The sequence below is a fragment of the Myodes glareolus genome, chromosome 12, assembly GCF_982192425.1.
Source record: "Myodes glareolus chromosome 12, mMyoGla1.1, whole genome shotgun sequence".
Lineage (NCBI taxonomy): Eukaryota > Metazoa > Chordata > Mammalia > Rodentia > Cricetidae > Myodes > Myodes glareolus.
The window spans coordinates 54,183,645-54,208,020 of NC_142037.1; positions in this window are offsets into that span (position 1 = coordinate 54,183,645).

The window sequence follows — 24,376 nt, forward strand, 5'->3', positions numbered from 1 at the left end:
TAATTTTTAATATGACTATTGTCACATACCCCACTCTTCTAAAATAACTTTTGCATTTTTCACAGATATCACAACACATTTCTTTCACTGATTTTAGTTTTCAACTTGCTGAAAATTTCTATTAAGATAAAAAGTTTGGCTCCAAATTTACACTGTAAATTTATAGTGAAAATTGTCACACTCTTAGGAGAACTTCCAAAAAATGAAATCATGTATCATCCTTATATTTGCTCACTCAACTAAATTTTGCTTCCTTTGTAAGAAATTAGATGCTAGGTTGTTTTATCACATTTTTCATGAAAATGACATAAGACTTAATTACCCTGACTACCATCAATTTTATTATCCAAGTGTCAACTCTATGTGTCTACAGATGTTCCTTAATGGCCATACTATGTTTCAAAAATGTGTTTTCTCTTTTGTTCTTTTGAGTTATTGCTTTACGATTCTTATCTTCCAGCAAATGGTAGAGTCACTCATAAATTTCTGCTCAAATAGCAAGTTTAATACCAAATTAATAGAGAAAATTGTCACACTCATAAGAGAATTTTTCAAAAATGGCATCATGTATCATCCTTATAACTTTAACTTAACTAATTTTTCCTTCCTTTGTACAAAATTAGATGCTTGTCTTCTAATATTATCCATTATGCTCATATACTACATTATACTCACCTCAATTTTTCAGTACATTATTAAAAAATTATTTTTCTAACCACAATCCATAATACCCTTCCTACAATACATAAACTATTTAGGTCAAAAATAGTGTAATTCTTCTCTTATGCCAAGTATGACCTTCTTCTTTTATGCTATAGATATAATGGCTATTTATGGTCTCTACTTGTACATTCATTTTATTTTCAACTTTCTGAAAAATTCTGTAAAACTTCTAGAATATCACTTTGCAATTATAATATTGTTTGTTAATGTGCCATCAATCTTGCTCTTTATAAATCAATTTAACTATCTTTTATTTTACTCTTAACTTGGTTATCAGCAGTTTTTCTCATTACCTCTTTCTCTCATTTTTGTAGAAGATTCTTTGTATTTTGCTATCAAACATTTTCCTGCTTACCTCACTGAATTCCTCCCTGCCAGTTTCTGCTCACTCCATGCCTTCTCAGTGGAGTGTTCTAGTACTCTGTCTTTGAATTTCTTTCCTTTCATGTCTGTATCCACTAGCATCTGCCTATTGGCTTTAAATAAATAATTGTATTTTTATGACTTCCAGGTTCATACCTATAACCTGACCTGTGAATTTCCTGTATCACTGCTTATTCTGAATTTCAACATGGACACTTTTTAGATTCATGGCAATGGAGGTTTTCACACTAGTACAGTTTTACCCTCAGGCTGACTTCAAGTTACGTGTTATCTTTTTTAATTCATACTGGTCTTTATGCTCCTATGCATTCATTCCAAACACTTCCTTTGTATAAAACATTGGGTTCTCACTATCATTTTTTGCTGTCATTAGCATTATATTCACTGGAAAATATACTGGTTCTTAATTCAAACAAAAAATTGATTTGTAAAACTACACAAAGTTTATTCATGTGATAAAAGAATTGGGTTTTTTTGTTTGTTTGCTTGTGAGTGTGTGTGAGAATGTCCATGTGGTCAAATGTGCATGCAAGTTTGTGTTTGTATTTATAGTTTTATATGTAGTTATAGTGCAGTGTAGTGGAAGAGAGCCTCAGATTTTACTTTTCAAAAACTTTCTATATACTTTGAAATTGTATGTAATTGTCATCTGGGGTTACCAGTTATGCTAGAGGTGCTAGGTAAAAAGAAAAATTCACTTCTGTTATAAATTTTAAGTATTGATCTTAGGTTCTTACGCTTTTATGACAAGCATTTTACCAACAGTGTCATTTACCTTATCACAAAAGGGGATTTATTTGACCCCCAATAAAGTATGGGAAACTGCATCTAATATGCCTTACTAGATTTAAAATGTTTGTAAACTGAGATAATTTCAAATATAATTTCAAATATTATTTTTAATACATTTTATTCATTATTCCTTGTACAGAGTCCCATGGGGACATTTTCATACAAGTGTTTAATGCATTTTGAGACTTGTTTTTTTCAGGGTATGATGAATGAAATTAAGCCCAGTGCCTTGTAGAAACAAGTGAAAATGCATTCCAAAGAGTATAATATATGTGACTGTTAATAGTTGCAAATGAAACTTTTTGAACATCAACTGAAACAAGCAGGGAATATAGCCAACAGAAGTTGCATGCACTGAAGAATCAACAATCATGGTAGGAGCACTGAAGTATATTTAGATGGTAGAATATTTAGATAGTAGAAACCCTTTGATTTTATGATAAAGACTACAAATGTAACAATGGCATATTTTCTGCTATGACCCATAAAGACTTTTTTTTACCTAGGATGTGAGAGAGCCTGGGTTTGATCCTCAGTACTACCTAGAAATGTGAAAAATAAATCAAACAAGCAAAAAACTTACTCATTCTAAAAATTAATTAGAATGTAGATGTGGAAATAGAAATTATGTTTAAATAAATAAATATATAAAATATAGTATGGTCTGAATCCCTCAGCCATCATTACACATGATTTGCTAAGATATGAAAGGCCACTCTTTATCCCAATCCTCCTGGACACTGCCTGAACTGCTTAGCTTCTGAATATTCCCATTTATAACAATCCTGTGAATTAGCAATAAGTTTGTAACTTCTACCACATGATATATGAAATTATTCTGTAAGAACTTCTTATGATTCCCCACATAGAACTTTGGTTGTTGACCTGTGAGCCCTACACATGTAGTTCTGATTTGAGAAAAATTACAAGCATTCAAAAACTATGTAATATACTTTCTGTATAAACTGTCTGGTCTTTACTAATTTTGGGTTCATGCAGGAAACTTATTTCCCTTGAACTATTAATCTTTGTTGCTGCAGTATACACTTCCAAAGTTTTTTCCAGATTGTCTTTTGATACAAATTTCTCTATCATATCTGTAGTGAGCTGATATTTTTGAGTAAAAACCACTAAACTCAACACTTCTAGAACTGATGACACAAATGAAATAACAAGAGAATCAAGTATACAGCAGACTAATTCTACACTTTAACCAGGAACTGAAGAGCCCTCCCTGAAACTCACAAGGTTTTATAGCAAGGGAAAGATAAGTCTTCTCAAGAGACACTTAGTAAAAGTAACAGAATATGTGTAGTTGATATGTGGCAGAATCTTCAAGAAGCTAACATTGTGAGGGTCAGCAAAAGTATTATGAGGTTGAAAGTAGTATAAAATCTAATACATAACTGTAGAAATTGTGAAGAGCTGAATGTATGATCTAGGGCTGATGATGTGGAGAATATGGTAAAGATCCTGAATACTCTATATTCTAAGATTCTGCTTGTAATGTACCTCATTTGGTAACGATACAGGACTATTATATACTCTGTATTAAAAGAGCATATTTATACTTCATTTTATAGGAAGGATCTATGTACACAGTACATGTATATTAACACAAATTGATAAACATTTTTTCAGAAATAACTTTAAATATAGATTTGATACAAAGTTGTAGTTTAGGAGAAAGGGAATACCCAAAGAACCTGGTGGTTATGAATGCTTCATTTGTAACACTAATGCTAAAGAGATGTATAGGGGGACAATGAGAAAAATTTCAGAATCTCAGCGATAAGATGAAACTTTTTGTTTTGTCTTTTTATGGCTTTCTAAAATGGATGGTATCAATAGATCAAAAGCCACTATAGACTGAGAGAAATGTATAAAATGTGATACTTCATAATTTAGAAATGAAAACTTTGAGGATTATGTGATTCATGTTTTATTTTGAAGGGATTACATGCTTATCTTTTTCTGGGAAGTGATATTCTCTTCCTCTCATCCTTCCTTACTTCTCTCCTTCTTTGTCATTTTGAGAAAACAATTGAATGTTCATATTGTGCTAGCTGCAAACTTGTTATGCATTCCATACTGAAAAAAGAACAAGCTGCCTTTATCTCCTTTGGCTGGGATAAGATGAAAATGCCACCACACCCAAATCACTAAAAATTATTTTAAGCAATTATAAGGTTTTTATCCGAATATGATATCAACATTCTGTGATTATATTACAACATTTATATGCTTAAAGTAGCTCTTCAATATCACACTCATGACCCATTTAGGCAGTAAATTCACCAATTAAGAAAAACATAAGTGTCATTCTAAAGTGACTATGTTTTTAAAGACACATGATTAGAATAATAGCTGAGAAAAAAAGACAAAGCTTGTGCCATGCTGGGAATACATGGACTGAGTGTTTCATGCTCCTGAAGCTTTACTCAGAAAACACAAGACAAGAAAAGCAGAAGATCATGGCTGACTATTAGTAAAATTAGGCAGGGAAATATGCTTGTAAATATGAAATTAATATAGCAAGAATCAACTATATTTATAATGTGGGGAATATGTTACAGTTTTATGTACATAAAATATAGCTGTGATGTTAAAGCATGTGGCTTTAAAATACACACATGATTAGAATTTTCTTCTTTCTCTGATATTATACTTCTCATTTATAAATAAAGGCAACAAAGCATTAACATAATGAACATGTATTAATACTACTAACATGATTATTGACATTGCCATGCAGTTTTTTGGTGGTATCAATGTGATGCTTATACTAAGAGGAAAACCTTTTGTGTCTCTGTCATTATCCTGTATGAGTTCAATAATAAAAGCCCTGAAAGCTAAAAGGAGTCAATTTGAAAGTAAAAGCAGATGTGGAAGCATTTTAATTTTAATAGCTTTAAATGTGAAATTGGCATTGTTCAGCGATTCTATTATTATAACAGGTCACACTCTATTCACCTTTTAACTTATGGGTAGACAACTGAAAAAAAAAGAGATTAATCTATCAGTTACATAGTAGAAAGGTATATCACATTGTTGCATAATACTATTTGCAGTAAGTTATGAGATAATACTAGGATATTAAAGTGATTAGAAAGGAAAAATGTCACATATGTGTATACTTGTATTTGCACAAGGGTGATGATTTATCATGTGGAAATAATTTGAAATTAATGCAATAATGAAGGTATCCTTTGAAAGGGTTATATTCCTGATGTTGTTTTCATTCCTAGCAATTCCATTGAAAATCATTCAGTATGAAATGAATTTATGGAGTACTTGAATGCAGTTTCAAAAGAATACTTTTGATCTTTTAAATATTCTCTTCAGGAATTCCATGTGTGAACTGGGTGTTGTGATTTGTGGAGCTGGGCTGTGTGCTCGGGACCTTATTAGCACTACTACCAGTGAGCTATATTTCAAACAAACTCTGTGTTAATTTTGCAGTCAGATATTCTACATTTCAAAGTTTAGGTTTCTTGAATTATTTTTTAAAAAAATAAAATATTTAAAATACAAATATGATTCTTTAAGGGACTATTTAATTTTGTTATTTTTTGTCTTTTTTGTATTTTTTATTGAGCTCTGCATTTTTCTCTGCTCCCCTATGTGCCTCTCCCCTCCCCACTTCAATCATCCCACAAGGTCCCCGTCCTCCCAATTTACTCAGGAGATCTTGTCTTTTTCTACTTTCTACTTCCCATGTAGATTAGATCTATGTAAGTCTTTTTTGCAGTATTATGTGACTGCATAATACACACATATATACATATATATATAATATGAAGTCATCAAATCATAAATACTGATAAAAATCTTAACTTCAAATGTTTATCTTAAGATAAGTTTTTTCTTATTGTTACACAGAACTTTGGAGGTTATTATGTCTTCCATTTCAGCTAAACAGATGTTTAATATTATTTTAACATGTAATTTACTACATTTAATTTAATACATTTAAACTGTGTTGTGAAATAATTAGATGAGGAATCATGCTAGAGACAAATACATACATACATACATACATGCATACACTCACAGAGAGAGAGAGGGGGGAGAGAGAACTATGTCCTGATATGTTTAAGAAACAGCAAATAGGAAGGCAGCATAGAGTAATATTTAAAGAAATTTCCAAGCATATTTAAAACAGAATAATAAAAACGAATCTTTAACCACCAATGAAAGAACAAAAGGACAGAGGAACAAATGCAAAGCTAAACAAAAACTTGAAAATGTGTTCGCAAAAGAGAATGTTAAGATGGTAAATAAACATAGCAAATGTGCTCAAAAAAGTTAAAGGCGATCCAGGTCTCCTGGCTGAATGAATACATTTTGCTTCTTCTGCCAAGGAGAGATTGAATGAGAGGCTACAAAGGGAAAAACTAGAAGGTACAAGAAAATAAACTTTGTAATGCTTTATTGCAAAGTTTTGCTGTGACCTGACAATGCAGTGTCACTATTTTACCAAAGTAAACTTCAAGACCATGCATCAGTAAACAATGGCAGAAGGTTTATGGTGATGTTTTTCAAATTTGATGAGAAAGGTAACTGGTCCAGGTGTCATTTGGGAGTAGAATGGATTGTTTATTGTGGAACAGATACGTAATGTTATGCTACTAAACAGTGAGAAATTCCTGCAGTCCTGTATCTGGAAGATTAATGTATCAAGTGTGAAGGTATTAAACAAAAGATATCAAAAGCAAAGTAGTAACGAGCGGATCATTCTAATCACATAAAGTTGAGGAACAGATGTGACTGACATGTTGATAACCATCAGATTATTACCTTTGAGGAAGATAAACATAGAAAAGTATAAAACTTGTTTGTCTTGGGTGCAGCATTTTCTATATTTAAAATCATCAGAATGCACTTATTATACAATAAGATTCTTAGTATCTTTCATTTTGGAAATTTTTCCTTTCATAAATTCAATAATTCAGTATATACTATTTAGTAACTGTGAAGTTTTATACTTAGAAGGGGAGTTGATTCTTAATACTAGCACAATTGTCTAAATTTAGATGTATTAAAGGCAAGGTGAATGAGCCACTGACATTCACAAAATGCACCTTGCCTCCAGACCTTTGACTAGGTATTAGCTAAATGGATTTTGAGAAAGTCACGATTGGATGAGTGTCTGAAGTTTACTATTCAACACATTAGTTTTCTATCAAACTATTTGTCTGTTTTATGAAACCTTCCATCCATGTGATTATAAACTAAGTAGCTGGAATTATTCAGTTATAACTGACTACATGGTCACTGACCTGAGCAGCAACCAATCACTCTGACCATGTGATGTTGTCAGGATGCTAATTCTGGAGGCCAAGCAGCTTCTTCAATGATCTCGACCAGGTTGTGAGTCATACTTGGACTTCTGTTCTATGTTACAGCCTGCAGGAATTTTCTAAAACTTTTCCTTACTTTCTAATACAGATGTTAAGAAAAAATTAAACCCTTTTTATTTTTCTTAGGAAATGTTCCTTAGAAAACAATAAAAGGGAAGAAAACATCAATATATTCCAGTTAAATAGTGTAGTCTGATGTACATATCTGTGTTTGGGTATGTTTCTATGTGTTTGTGTGTGTGTGAGAGAGAAAGAAAGAAGTGGAGAGAGATTCAGACATAGAGACTCAGAGAGAAAGGCCTTGATATATTGTGATGCTGTCTTTAATTCTTCATTACAATGGATTAATTACCTATGAAATCTTCGAATAAATAATTTGAATCATATAATTTAAGGCAAGATCACACCAGTTCCATATCCTTAATTCTATTTACTATGAATTCTATTGTATATAAAAAGTGTATTCACCCATCAAATATGCTTACTTGACTGACAGAGAAGTACATTAAGGGATTCATGACATGAAATCTAGTCTAATGTGATAAAAAGTGATGTAAAGATGTGAAAAGTAAAATAAATTCCGTTATTTCAATGAGCAGACACATATTCTACAATTAGATACTTTGTAAATATGATGGATAGTTAGAATGTCACTTATACTATGGTGACTAATTGCCTGATACATAGTCCCTGAACCATGAGAACTGTGCTGGAAATTCAGGAGAGAAAACACACATATTAAAGAGAATTGTTAATATTAGTTACAGATACAGATCAACAAAGAATAAAAGACTAAAATTCATTGCCAGAAGGTTCACAATTCAAAGTCTCCAGAAGGCAGTGACCATTATTGATCACACACTGAAACAATAAGAATCACTGAGCTAAAGTATTCAACTTTAGGTTTTTTGGGGGGGGGTTGTTTTTGTTTTTGTTTTTGTTTTTGTTTTGGTTTCCTGAGGAGAATAGAACAGTTTCTAAGTTGTTTCAGCTAGCTCCTCCAAACTAAGGACTTTGCAGGTCGAGCAAATTCTCAAATTACTATGTATAAATCCGAAGTGAAAAAGAGGAGAAATTAAACCTTCCTATGGTAATATGTAAAACTGGCCTAAAAGTAGTTATTTATTCATCCATTTTAAATAATAAGGCAAAGTTAAAAGGCAGATTAATCTGCATTTTTTAGCACCTGTGATGTGCTTGTTCTGGAAGAATTATTTAAAACATAACTTCTCTTTAAACCAAATATTGTTATGAATTTTTTTCTTATTTTTCAAAAAGCAAACAAACTGTCTATTTATTTTATATACAAAGTCCAGTTCCCACTACCTCCCCTCCTCCCATGCCCTCCACCTTCCACTTTACACCACCCTCATCCACTTCTCAGAGAGAGTAAAGCATATTGTTTTGAAGAAGGACCAAGGTCCTTGCTACTATATCTAGGATGAGCAAGATATCCATCTAAAGAGAATGGGTTCCAAAAGCCAGTACAAGCAGTAAGGATAAATCCTGGTGCCACTTCCAGTAGCCCCCAGTCTGCCCCAGCCATACAATTGTCATGCAAATTTAGAGGATCTAGTTTGGTCCTATGCTGGCACCTTCCCTGTCCATCTGGAGTTGGTGATATACCCTTAGAACAGGTAAACTGTTTCAGTGGGTGACTTCATCATGGTCTTGACCTCCTTGCTCATATTCTCACTCCTTCTTCTCTTTGACCGGACTTTGGGAGCTCAGACCAGTACTCTGCTGCGAGTCTGTCTCTGTTTTCATCAGTTGCTGGATGAAGTTTCTATGGTGATATTTAAGATACTTCCCTATCAAAAAACAAAACAAAACAAAACACAAACAAACAGACAAAAAAAAGATACTCCCCTATCTGACAACAGGGCCAGGCCAGGTCGAGTACCTTCTACATGATTGCTTAGGGTCTTAACTGCTGTGATCCTTGTGGATTCCTGGTAACTAAGAACTAATACTTACACTCCTCAAAGTTTTCCCCATCATAGAAACAGAAGGAACATTGTCAAACTCTTTATGGAGCTACAGTTCCTCTGATACCAAAACCACACAAAATTCAACCAAGAAAGAGAATTACGAACCAATCTCACTCATGAATATAGATGCAAACATATTCAATAAAATATGGACAAACTGAATCCAAGGATGCAACAAAAAGTGTATCCACCATAATCAAGTTGGCTTCATTCCAGAGAAAGTTCAACATACAAAGATCCCTCAGTATAATCCAACATATAAATACATTTAAAGAAAAAAAAAACATATGGTTATCTCATTAGATGCCGAAAAAGCATTCAAAAAAATCCAACACTCCTTCATGATAAAGATCTTGTTATGAAATTTCTAATGTGATTATTTTCACATAGGTTACTGATTAGATTTGAAGTAGGAATTCATAAATGATTTTGGTTCTGAAATTTTTTTTTCGTTAGACTTGTTTATTCAAGTATCCAAAAACACTCTTTCCACTTCCTCTCCTCCTCCCAATACCCTCCCGCTCCCCCCACTCTCCCCACTCCCTCTCCTCCTCCCTCACCATTCCCAAGAGCAGTCAGGATTTCCTGCCCTGTGGGAAATCCAAGTTCCTTCCCCCTCCCTCCAGGTCCAGAAGGTGAGCATCCAAACAGACCAGGATCCCAAAAATCCAAGGAGAAAGCAAAACACTCATTTTAAAGGACAATTGGAGTAGTGAGGATAACTAGTTCCTAAGTCACATGGTGATTCTCATTATTTATAAAGAGTCTTTAGAATATTTGATTTTCTAATAAGGTTAATATTTGTGTGTGACAGTAAATACATTTCATAAACTTCGTGGCAAACACTTTACAAAATCATTATGAAAACAGGTTCTTTCTTGCTTTGTAGACTTTCAATAGTTAGATTTTAAAATAAATTAAGACAATCCCAAGGGGTAAAACATTCAGTTTTTTCTTCTTTTTTATTGATTTTTATTGACCTCTACATTTTTCTAGGCTCCCCTCCCTGCCTCTCCTCTCTTTTTCTTCAACCCTCCCCCAAGGTCCCCATGCTCCTAATTTAGTCAGGAGATCTTGTCTTCTTCTATTTCCCATGAAGATTAGATTTGTGTATATCTCTCTTAGTATCCTCATTGTTGTCTAAATTCTCTGGGATTGTAATTTGTAGGCTGGTTTTCTTTGTTTTATGTTTTAAAACCATGTATGAGTGAGTACATGTGATAATTGTCTTTCTGGGGCTGGATTACCTCACTCAAAATAATGTTTTCTAACTCCATCCATTTTCCTGACATCCAAAATTCAAGATGTCATTATTTTTTTTCTGTTGTGTAGTACTCCATTGTGTAAATGTACTACAGTTTCCTTATCCATTCTTCAGTCATGTGACATTTAGGTTGTTTCCAGGTTCATGATAAACAATGCTGTTATGAACATAGATGAGCATATGTCTTTGTGGCATGATGGAGCATCCTTTGGATATATACACAAAGTGGTATTACTGGTCTTCAGGAAGGATGTTCACTAATTTTCTGAGAAATGGCCACACTGACATCCAAAGGGGCTGTACCAGCTTGCATTCCCACCAGCAATGCAGAAGGGTTCCCTTTACCCTACAACCTCTCCAGCATAAGTTGTCATCAGTGGTTTTGATCTTCGTCATTCTTACCAGTGTAAGATGGAATCTCAGAGTTGTTTTGGTTTGCATTTCTCTGATGACTAAGGATGTTGAATATTTCCTTAAGATCAGTTCATCCATTTTAGATTCCTCTGTTGATTGTTCTCTGTTTAAGTCTGTACTCTATTTTTTATTGGATTATTTGCTCGTTTGATGACCAATTTCTTGAGTTCTTTGTATATTTTGGAGATCAGACCTCTGTCTGATGTGGAGTTACTGAAGATCTTTTCCCACTCAGTAGACTGTTGTTTTGCCTTGTTGACCATGTCCTTTGCTTTACAGAAGCTTTTCAGTTTCAGGAGGTCCCAGTTTCTGTGCTTCTGGGGTTATATTTAGGAGGTAGTCTCCTGTGCCAATGCGTTCAAGTATACTTTCCAATTTCTCTTCTTTAAGGTTCAGTGTGGTTGGCTTTATGTTGAGGTCTTTGATCCATTTGGACTTGAGTTTTGTGCATGGTGATAAATATGGGTCTATTTTCATTCTTATACATATTGATATCTAGTTATGCCAGCACCATTTGTTAAATATCCTTCTTTTTTCCCTTTGATATTTTTTGCTTCTTTGTCGAAAATCAGGAGTTCAAAAGTGTGTGGATTAATATCCGGGTCTTGGATTTAGTTCCATTGGTCCTCCAGCCAGGAAGATAAAATGTGATTGATCATTGCCATTAAGAATTTCCATATGGAGGTGATTGACATATCTATTATAGTGCATTTGTCTATAGCAGACATATACATAGATTAACTTAAATAACCTGTATACATATCAGAAAATTACTGTAGGGAAATGCATTGTAACCTGAGTGGGCTGGCAAATGGGTAGTGATAAATGTTAGGAGTTCATCATAGTGGAATTACATTTATTAAATATGTGCATACATTTTAGTAGTTTTAATGATAAAGGATGCTTTTTATTCCCTATCCTCAGTTAAACAAATGCATATATCCACTGTGCAGACGTGGGACAAATTTAATATGTACTCTTAAACTTTTGAGGCATAGGATTTATCACTTTTTAATTTGTCAATTTTTCACAAGGATTGAAATAAATAAGGAGATGAGAAAATTTCAGGGATCTACCTCTTTGTGTATCAAAGTACCCTAGGGTACCTTAGGAAACTCACAGAACCCCAGTGTAGCTTTTAAAATATTTATAGTAATAAAATAAGTGTTTCACAACTGCCAGAAACACTGGGAATGTTAGTTGAAGGCAGTTTAAATTTTCTACCTAAATGTTGCATTTTTTCATGGCATCTTATGTGTAAAAGGCTGGATTTTTAGAATGTGCTGTGATTTAAAAATAAATCTGAGTTTCATGTGAAAGTTGGTATGTGTGGGAAGATAGGGTGTGGTGCTTTGTTTGACTGAGAATAGTCTTACCTTCCAAGCAGTACAAGTTTTCCATAAATATTTTAAATTATTTAATAATTTTTCAAGCCATATTTGCACTGAATAACTATACATTTTTTCAAATGACAACTAAGTGTTTAAACATAAATGTAATATAAGCAGTATAACCCTGTATATGGAAAATCAATATTTTAGGCATTTTTTTCTATAACAACCTAATGAGAAAATGTTTGCATAGCAAAAATGTTGTAAGCTTCTAAAAATTGTAAATTTATTCAACAAAATAAAGAACTATAGCTAAATTGCTGGAGATGTGAATGGAGACACCTGCTCAACACGGTATCTGCATTTATAAGACATTATTGATGAGTCTAAGGCAATTATGTACACTCAGATAAACTTATGATCATTTTAAACATGCAGCTCTACATATACAACCTAATGAAGGCTAAAGAGTAGTCGCCATTGCTACCGCATGCAGACATAGAGATGCCTTATGACTCTAGGAAGAGTTTGACTGCTTCTGGACCGTTGGGCTGCGACTAACATCCTTCCACTGTCAATTCCTCAGCATAACAAGAGTCTGTAGAAGTGAAGGGCACACAGTCACATCAGGACCTGTGCAGGAGATGAAATATCTGTAAATAATCACTTTATTTTTCTGCAAATAGTTAAAAATATGACACTGGCTGATAAGGCATTCCTATCTAATTGAGAAGCAGATGATAAAGTAATTTGATCATTAGTTCATATTTTTTGTTATATGTACCAAACTAAGAAGGTGATAGTATTTTAATCTAATGCTGTATGTACGCTTGATATTTCAAAAATATTATTTATGCATCAGTTATTGTGAAAATTTATTATTTATATATTTGTTTGTTTATCCATGCATGCCTTTCTGCATTTGGTTGGTTCCATAAATTTTACTTCAAAAATGGACATTATTAACATCAAAATTTTTGTTGAGTACAAAGCATTGTGGTAAATTCATTTTTTTTATCTGAAAAGTTTATAGTCTATCTTATCTATTTTTATCTTTTACTTAACTTTGTAACATTTCATAAATATATGTCATTATGCCTTGTTCTTATAAATCCCCTTTTCCCATTTCTTTTTCCTTATCCTCATCTTATTGACTCCATGCTTCTTAGAAAGCAACTTCACCAACTGTTTTTCAATTACATGTATTCCAGTACTTTCTCATTTATTCTTCCATGCATATCCCTTCAGGTCTTATCCTACCTTCTGTTTTTGCCCATAACCCTGTCATTATAAACTAGAATACCCATGTCCATTTTTATCCATGATATTTGGAAGAGTTTATCTAGAAAAGATGTGAGATGCAAACTTTACACTTATATACATATAAGAAAGGGAACAGACAAACGGAGTAAAGACTGAAGTCATTTAATTTATCATGAATATCATGAAGTCAATACTGCAACCATTAGAGGCTATTTTAAGCTAAATTAAACAAAGGAAAATGTAAGGTAGAGAACAAGAACAAAACCTGACATGTCCCTTTGGCTTTTCTTCTCTTGGGATGGGTTTCTCTGATAAAATAGTGCAATTAGCTTCAGCTACTTTGAAAGTGACAACCCAGGCCTAGTTAAAACTCCCCTTTAGGCAATAGTTCTGAGCTGTGACACAACCAGTTAAGTTAGATCCATTCCAGGGACTCTTAGACAGTGAGTGATTATCTTTGAGATTTTTTTAAACCTTTATGCTAAACGTGTTAAATTGGGAAGCATCAGAGGTTTGTCTCAATCTGTTTTGTTTCTTTTTTCTATGTTATATTTCTTAATTTTTGTTATATAATTCTTAGAGTCATGGAATTTGAAATTTATATTCCCATTTGAACAAACATAAATTTCATCCAATAAATTGCTTTAAAGATCATTTAAATTAAGGTGAATTTTTAAGAAATTTAATGAAATTTTGTATTAAACAAATTCCCTAATTATGAAAATATACTTATATATTTTGAATTCTAAACTTATTACTAAATATCTTTAATTTTATAAACTCAGCAAATTTAATTTGAAAGTCTTTCATTCTATCTTGCTTCTCTGGCAATGCTATCACATTTCTCTACTCAGGGAGTTGTGACAGAATACAACTGAGGCAGTGGCATAAGATAAAAGGCTTGTTTTCACTTAGTGTCTCAGGCAAAGTGCTGCCAGGGTTTACTTTCGGTAAGGCATGTCTTATACTTTGAGTAAGGCTAATTTGTTCTTCATTGTACATACATATAATTTTTCACCTAGGCTTGTGAACTCATGGTATTTCTAATTCTTTTTAGGTTGTTAGTTTTGTAGGATTAAACTCCCATATTTTTTGACATTTAACCTTAGTTACTTCTTTAATGGACTTATGTCCAAGTGATTCACATTTGAACGAAATCTTCAAATATGACCTATAAAGGTATAAATTCAGTCACTTACATGCATACTTTATTTTAATTTAAATACATCATCATAGCATTTTGAACAAATATTTAAAAAAACAGAAAAAATTTCTGTGAGCAAATGAAATCTAATAAACTTTTCATCAGGGAAATGCAAATCAAAACAACTCTGAGATACCATTTTACACCTTTCAGAATGGTTAAGATCAAAAAGACTGAAGGCAGATTATATTGGAAAGGATGTGGAGTAAGGGGAACATTCATCCATTGCTGACGGTAGTACAAACTAGTACATCCAATTTGGATACTAGTATGGTTTCTCAGAAAATAGAGAATCAATATACCTCAAGATCCAATAATACCACTCTTGGACAAATACTCAGAGGATGCTCAATCCTACCACAAGGACACTTGCACAACTATGCTTCTTGCATCATTATAGCCAGAACGTAGAAACAACCTAGATCCCCCTCAACCAATGAATGGATAAAAATAAGTGGTACTTTTATACACTGGAGTGTTTACTCAGCTATAAAAAAAAACAATAGCTTGAAATTCTCAGACAAATGGACAGAACTAGAAAAAATCATCCAGATTGACGTAACCCAAACCCAGAGAGACAAACACAGCATCATTTTGCTCAAAAGTAAATATCAGATGTAAAGCAAAGGATAACCAGATGGCAATCTCAATTTTCAGATAAGCTATGTAACAAGGAAGACATTAAGAAATACCTATGGTTCACCTTAGAAAGGTGAAACTGATCACCTAAGTAAATCAGAGGGAGTGAGTAGAGGGGAAGGGATTGATGATTTGAACATTAACAAATGGAACGGTCAAGTTGTGGGAGAGAGAGGAGGAAGAGGAATTAAAGGGATATCTAGATAGAAGAAAACATTATGGGGCTAGGCAGAAACCTGGTACCTATGGAAATTCCCAGGAATCAACCAGGATTACCCCAACTAAGACTCCTAACAATAGTTAGAGGGTGTCTAAACTGATTGATCTTCTCCTCTAATTAAATTAGTGATTATCCTAATTGTCCTAGAACCTCTATCCAGTAACTGATGGAAGCAGATGCAAAGATCACAGCCAAACATTTGACCGAGCTCTGGGATTCCAGTCAAAGAGAAGGAGATGGGATTATATGAAGGAGGGGCTCACGGTCATGACAATGAGACCGACGGAGACGGCTAACCCAAGCTAGTGGGACCTCATGAACTCTGGACTAGGGAGCATTTATGTGACTGAACTAAGCCCTGTCCATGGGGGTGACAGTTGTGTGGCTTGGTCTGTATGTGGAGATCCTAGCAGTGGTACCAGGATCTATCCTTGGTGAATGAGTTTGCTTTTGGGGGCCCATTCCCTATCCTGGGATACGTGGTTTAACCTTAATGCAAAGGGGTGGGGCTTGGTCCTGCCTCAACTAGATGTGCCAGGCCTAGTTGACTCCCCTTGGGAAGCCTTACCCTTACTGGTGAGTGGATGGGGAGTAGGTTTGGGGACTAGGGAGAAGTAAGAGACATAGAGAGGGAGGGGGAACTGTGCTTGGTTTGTAAAATGAATTAAATTATAAAATGAAAATAAAAGCATTGCTTTAAACACACTCTTACATTCAAGATTCATGTAATATCCTGATGTGAAATATATCACTGAATAAGGAAATTAATTCCAAAAATATTCTATTTAAATCCACCAAATGATTTTTACCTCTATTTTTATAGAAATTCCATGAAATTTGTAAAAATACTACTGTTTTAATAATAGTACAGTATGTTTTTGTAGTTAAAAAATCCAGAAATAAAAGTGCATTCTATTAAAAATTAAACAAACCACAGACATGATCAGAGCTACCATTATATTAGAAAATAACAAAGCTAGAATTTTATGCATGTAATTGAATAAACAATAAATACAGTGAGATTCTTGAAGATCATGTGATTTTTTTCTAGTGCAATACTGGAGAGGAATAGATGCACTTCTTCTGTTATAACCATGTTTTAATCTAGAAGTAAATGTAAGTGCTAAATTAATAGTATCAAAGATATATTTTTTGAAAATACAAACAACACATCAAAATGATTATTTGGTGATATATTTATTCATAGTGTTGAATATAGTCTAACTCTTATCTCATAAAAAGATCAATACATATTATAGTTTTTCCTTAACTGCCTTTAGTTTTTTGTTTTACTGAAAAAGATTTTCTTTTTTCATGTAATATGTCCTTCTTAAGGTCTCTCCTCCCTTCTTTACTCCTAGGTGCTCACCTTCCCTGTCCATCCAGATCTACACCCTTTCTGTCTCTCAGAATACAAGCATGACTCTAAATTATGAGAATGAATGGCATACATAAGATATAGTAAGATAAAACCTAGTTATAATAGGACAATATGAACAAAAATTCCGAAGAAATGACACAAGACACAGATATATGTATAGAGACCTACTTGTTTGAAGCCCTAAAAATTCCACAACACAAAACTTCACAAAGTGGTGGCCAGCATAAGTATGCAGAAGACATGTTAACAAAAGAGAAAAATATATACTAAAAAATAAAATTAATGTAAAAATAAGTACATAAAGAGAGTCCTAATGTGATCATATTATGAAACAATGAAACTCCAAAGATGCCTTTGAGGTCATTTTCTTTTGGACCACTGCTGTTCATGCAGCCTATCATTGGGAATTATTAGTTTCCCCAGTGAGACTCCCATAGAGAAAAGTAAGTTTTCATTTGGAAGCAGTTTTCAACCGTCTTGCTTAAGGATGGGACACGTGTCCATTTTTCCTTTCAGCTCTAGGACATCATTTGGTGCACACACTCTTCATTTTCCCTCAGTCTCTGCAAGTTCTTATATGCATAGTTCCTGTTACGTAGGGGACTTTTTTTCCTTGCATCTGTCATCATCCTGTTCAGTACATTATTTTTTCCTCCTCTCTGCAGGATTCAATGGGCACCAAGGTGAGATCATTTGGAAGATATGCCTCTGAGGGATGACTGTACAAAGGTCTTTCAATCTATGGATAACATCTGGATCTGGGACTGTATTTGTTCCCATCTGCTGAAGGAGGAAGCATCTGTGATGATAATCCAGCAAGCAAGGCACTGATCTATGAGTATAGTACTATGCAATTGGAAATCATTTTTCACTATGTTCTTTTAGTATAACAGAATTTGGTTTTGTCATCGGTACCTAGGCTATGCAGTCTCAGGTTCTTGGTCAACCAAAGTAGTGTTGGGTATGTGTTCCCATCTTGTAGTGTGTCATCCGTTTAAGTTGGTGTTTTAGTGATTCTGCTCCTGGAATCCTGGAAGGAGAAAAATAACCAGGACCACTCTTTTAAAGTAAAACATTTATTTAGTTGCCTTAAAGTTTCTGAAGTTTAGTCCATGATCATCATGGAAGGTCACAGTGCTGTGTAGGTATCCATGGTACTGAAGGAGCTGAGAATTCTACATCTTGCAGGCAACAAGAAGTGAAACATCTCACTGAGCTTGAATTGGCCACATATAAGAACTCAGTGTCTGACACCACTGTGACATAGGCCCTCAACATGGTCACACCTGCTTCAAAAAGATCACAATCCTAATCCTTTTGGTGGTCATTTTCTTTCAAAGTATCACATTCCACTTCATGGTGACCAAATGCATGTAGTCATATTAAAATGTAAAAATGGGGCATGCCTTTAACCCCAGTACTCAGGAGGCAGAAGAAAGAGGATCTCTCTGAGTTTGAGGCCAGCTTGGTCTATAAGACCTAGTTCCAGGACAGGCACAAAAACTACAGAGAAACGTTGTCTCAAAAAAAAATGCATTCAGTTCAGCTTCAAAAGTCTTTATAATCTCATATAACAGTCTGAAACGTATTTAAAAGACTAAAGCTCTAAGTCCTTTCAGGGATTCCTGCAAGCTCTAAACTATATTCACCTATAAAAATCAAAATCAAAATGCAGATCATATACTAGCAACATATAATGGGACAGGATATACATTACCATTTGAAAACATGGGGAAGGCAGAATAGTTGAAATACCAAACCAAAGAGATTCCTGGGATTTTCATTGGAAGACAGACATTGCACAACTAGATAGACAGTAGTTTGTATCCCATACTAAGACATCACAAATCTCTGTCTGTTTCTGTCTCTGATTCTCTCTCTCTCATGTGTATGTGAATGTGTAATAATATACATATATTATAGTAGCTATGTTCCTCTTCTAATTAACACAATGGACTAAAGAAAGAAATATTTGTTTTTAGTTTTCAATTGTTCTAAAGACTTTTTAAATTATAGACTTGAAAGATTCCATGAGTTGACAATAGGAATTAGGTGTTTTCCACAAGATGCTAAAAAGAACTGATTAAATGGGTACTTAGATGCTTCATGGTAGTCACAGACTGGAGTCTTCCCTAATCTCCCTGGGTCAAATCCCCTGTCAGAAGTCTTCAGATGCATATAAATAATCAATAACTTCTATAAAAATAGTGAAGAGAAACAAAACCAGGAAAATAATATGCAGTCTATATGTAACACAGTAATGTTATGGAAAAACTCAGCTTGAATGGTATCAAGAAAGAGTTTATACCAAAGTGTTCTAAATATTCACACTCCATAAACAGACAGTATCTAAGACAAGGAGAAATGTGTCACTTGTTCCTTACAGGAGGTTATGGTTTAGGGAGGAATTAAGTAAAGGTAGGAACTTCTGCCTAGAAATTCTCTAACCAGTGCTATCATGAATGTAGCCAAGATATAATTTTTAGAGGATTAAAATTTCATAATTTGAGCCTAATATGATATAACCAACCTCTGGACAGAAGTCACTGAGTAGCCATTGTTTATTTTCACTCAACCAAGACTCAAAGAAAAAAAGTTAAGAAATAAAATAAATTAATCTATAGTTAATAGCTTTATTAGTTTGGTTCTTTCAACAGCAAGATAGAAGATTTCAATAAGAATTGAAAAGAAACAGTAAATCATATGTCTACTGTATCATTTGGAATTTTTAATTTTCTACTTTAAAGAAAGAAGGAACAATGGAACCATGAAACAAAAGAAATAATAAGTAGCTGGCTTGTATTTGCTCGTTTGATGTATTAAACAATGAGTAGAAAGTAACATTCTTCATTGCTGTTTTGAACAAAGTTTAGATAATAGAATTATCATAACAAATGGACCATTACTACCATCCTCTATATTATCCTATATCTAATATCCTTAAGATAAATTTTTAATTATTTAATGTCACTTAAATACTTACTTAAAAGTTCAAAAATTATTAAATACATGCCAAAATTTTAAATATTATCTTGTTCTTTGTCCTACTTATATCAAATGTGTTTTGTCATTATTCCTCAAGTAACCTTCCTCACATTGATCTAATTTGAGTTACAGTTCTTCATGAAAATGTCAATATTGGATCATTGAATAATCTTATTCCTGGTGCTGAGAATGATCTTTGGAACCTGTCCTGGTCTTGTAGACAGGCTGGCCTCGAACTCACAAAGATCCACCTGTCTCTGCCTCCCGAATGCTGACTTGTTACTTGGACATGTTTAAAACCCTCTGACTATTGCCAGAAGGAGGCACTGTAGCATGTAGACTGCCTTGTTTTGCATAACTGACACTTGCCAGCTCTTGTTATGTTGTTCTTTGTCACTAGGGAATCACCCAAGGAAGTGACATTACTCTACCACTTGCTGCTATTGTCAGGAATAATGGGTAGTAAAATAGTAAAGGTATTGTTGAGTTACCCAGTTATGTCTACTGTTTCCACTTTACAGGCAAGAAACGTCTAAATATGAACAGTGGCTTGTCTAAGGAACATAGCCATGCTGGGATTTGAACCAGCATTTGTGGGCTACCCACAGTCTTGCAGCGTCAAAAATGTTTGCACTCAACCTTATTTCATTGATAGTACCATACTGTCCTCCCTACTATGGGCTGTTTGAACAATTGACAACTTAGGATAATATATCTGGACTTATATATATATATATATATATATATATATATATATATATATATATATATATATATTTGAAATGCTTGTAGTTCTGAAGAGAAACAAAATTGTGGAACATTGAGAGAAAAGTTATAGAATAATTATATGTAGCTTCACTCAATAGAATTTGTGGGATTCATAGAGGAGTTTTGAAGACAGCACAATAGAGAGCAAACACAGCCTATCTATCTTAAACATGTATGAGAATACTGCAATTAATCCCTTACTTTGCACAAATAATGAACACAATTAAAACAATGTGTAAGTTATATCAAAATTTTTATGAAAACCTGCTGCAGTTATTTACATACATTTTAATTTTCATTGTGTTTAAATATGTTCCTGAGCAATGAAATTGATCAATATTTCTGAAATCATGCAGTGGTGTTAAATTGACCTTGGAAAGTTACACTAATGATATTAAGTGGCAATAGATAGTCCTAGGAAATATTTGGAACTAATTTTACATAGCAGTGCTAATTGAGTAAGTTCACCAAGGGACAAAAATTATATTAGGAGAACAGCTTCTAACCTGAGCTTTGAAAACACTAATTACATGATGGTATTTTAGTACAGAGTCAGATACTAGATCAATGATGTTGGAGCACAAGGAAGATAATGAAGATGGTCAAGGACTAATGAAAAACACTGACCCATAATCTGGTATTAAAGAAAGTGGCAAATATATACTTATTAGAATATTTAGAGTAAAGGAAGATTTAAAATTATACTTCAAATATAAACATATATTTTTTAAAAAACACAATCATTGAAAATTTAGAAAAACCTTGTTGAAAAATACTGACGATGTGAAAACTAAAGTCTATTTTCTCACTTGAGAATGTCCCTGTATACTTTATAGTTCCATTCTTTCCTTTTACACCTAGCATAAGAAAATAAAAAACACATATGAGATGTATTGTGGAAATCTCATCTTTATCAGAAAATCTTTCTTTCATAAAAAATATACAAAATAAGCTAAACTTCTATTTTAAGAATTTTTTTGAAAGTGAGATAAGAATGAGTTAAGATACAAATGAAAGAAAGGAAAATCAAGATGAGTTAGTTAGCATTTATATTGCTGTGCTGAAACACCACGACCCAAAAGCAAGCAGGGGAGGAAAGGATTATGTAGTTAATACTCCCACAGAATGTCTCATCAATGTAAACAATAAGGCCAGGAACTCACACACATCAGGTACCTGGAGGCTAGAATTGATTCAGAGACTATTGATGGTTGCTGCTTAGTGACTTGCTTATCATGGCTTGTTCAACTCTCCTTTCTTAACCCAGGACTACCAACATAGGGATGGTACCTCCTACAATGAGCTGGACCCTCTTGCATCAATCACTAAATAAAATATTTGACAGCCAAATCTTATGGCAGTATTTTCTCAATTGTGGTGACTTCCTTTCAGGTAACTCTAGCTTGTGCCAAGAAGATATAAAACTAACCAACAGAAAAGGCAAGATATCAGTAATTCTTATCAAAAATTGCATGAAATTGAGTAGAAAATGATGAGTTGAAAAATCAGTGAGAATTTATTTACCAGTTAACTTTAAGTATTCTTCATCCTGTGATTTTAAATAAAGCTGTCTCAATATGCATTAAAATTAAGGATATACAGATGGTTTCAGAATATAAAATAAAAATATTCTTATCCCTACATTCCTCAAAAAGAAGTACATTGTGATGTGTAAAATTAATTGGCAATTTGAAAAAATCTTGAATAATCTAAGGTGTGAATCTATGTGCATATCTGTGAGAGAGTTTCTATATTAAATATTTTGAAGTGAGAAGATTTGTTTCAATGGTGAATTGCAATATTCCATGGAATAGAGTTCTTTGTCAAATTAAAAGCGGGAACGTAAGTTGAGCACAACCATCTGTTTCAACCTGCTTCCTGACTATGGACCCAATGTGACCGCCTGCCTCTTGATCAGAACACGACTCATCATGTCTCTCCTGAACTGGACATCCAGAGTGTGAGCCCAAGTACATTCTGCTTCAAGCTACTTTTCCAGCTCTTCTTTTCTCTTTATCCCACAAAATTGAGAAAATGAATTAATTAAAAAAAATTAAAGATCTCTAAGACTAATTTGTTGGTGGAATGTGGAGAAATTTGAACTTTGGAATAGACTACCATGAATATTACAAAACTGGCTCAATAGATAATTCTATTGGGATATTGGAAGGCAATAATGCTGTGTGATAGCAAATATCTGAGTAGTTATTTTGCAGTGAGAAATAACAAGACTATTAAGAACTGGATTCAGGAACACATAAGTACTTTGCATAAAGATGTAGCAGAATTTTGCCAATGTCCTGAGAACGCAGGTGAGGTTGAATCACAATGTAGGTAACTAGTTTATGAGGCAAAGACATTTTAAAACATGTTTCAATTCAAGATATGTCATGGCTTCTGCTCACTTGTCTCACTGAGATATTTGCAAAACGGAAAAAGAGGAAAAAAATAAATTTCATGTTTGGAAAGGTCTGCATGAGAAATCAAAGAGAGTACTGATACCAAAGCATCTGAAATTGTTAAAGTGTTCAGCATTTTTTACAGAGATATCTAAAACTCGTCACTGGGGCAATAAAAAAGTTTCTTTATGTGCAAGACCCCAACTCTTCATCCTGAAAACATAAATTCATTTTAATAGAAAGACCTTACCAAGATGTCACTGAACGTTTTACCTGAACAATAATTAACTGTCTGGGAAAATAGTCCCCAGGGAAACCAAACAAAGGCAAATATAGTTGTATTTCAGGGGGAAGGCTATATTATAAGCTGTCAGACGAATTTGGTTGTCTCTTCACATGGTTCTGGCATCTGTATTTGTACAAATAAAAAAATGCATAGCTATAGTGAGCTGGTGGGACCAGGGAATGCTTGTTGGGGAAAGAGTCTTGGCAAAATTTCCCAACTTGTGTATCTCTCTATTGCAAAATAGACCTCACTTTCCTATTTTCTTAAAATGACCAATTTCAATAGCAAGATCTGCAATGTGGGGATGCCGAGAACATGAGATATACATAGAGGAAAGCAGGATTGGATTGTGGCCATCACAAAAGATGGATTATGTGTACTGCATGCAGGCAAGCTGAAGAGATGCCACTGACCAAGTCATTAGAAGCCTAGAACATCTTGCTATATAAAATGCTGACAGATCAGTTATTAAAAGATTTGATGTTCTCCTGGCAGAGTTTTTGTCATAATTTATATTTAGTTTGGTATATAACAATTAGTGCTTGCTATCATTTAAAGCCAGTGAAGTGTAGGGAGTCATGGTATAACTAATACCTGAGCCATCTAAAAACAAAGTGAGTCAGAAAATTAAAGGTATGCATTATCGGATCTCAATAAAATATTAAGTAATATTTACATGATAAACTGCATAATATCTGTAGATAAACTATGATATAAAGAAAAAGTGCATCATTAGTACATTGGTGGTCTACTTGATCATTTTTTTGATTAATTTTAGTCTGAAGAATGCAATTAGATCCATATCTATCCCCATGCACAAGACTCAAATCCAAATAGACCAAAAACCTCAACATAAATACAAACACATTCAACCTCACAGAAGAGAAAGTGAGAAGTAGCCACGAACACATGAAAAATAGAAAACCATTTCCTAAATATAACACCAGTAACACACATACTGAGAGCAAC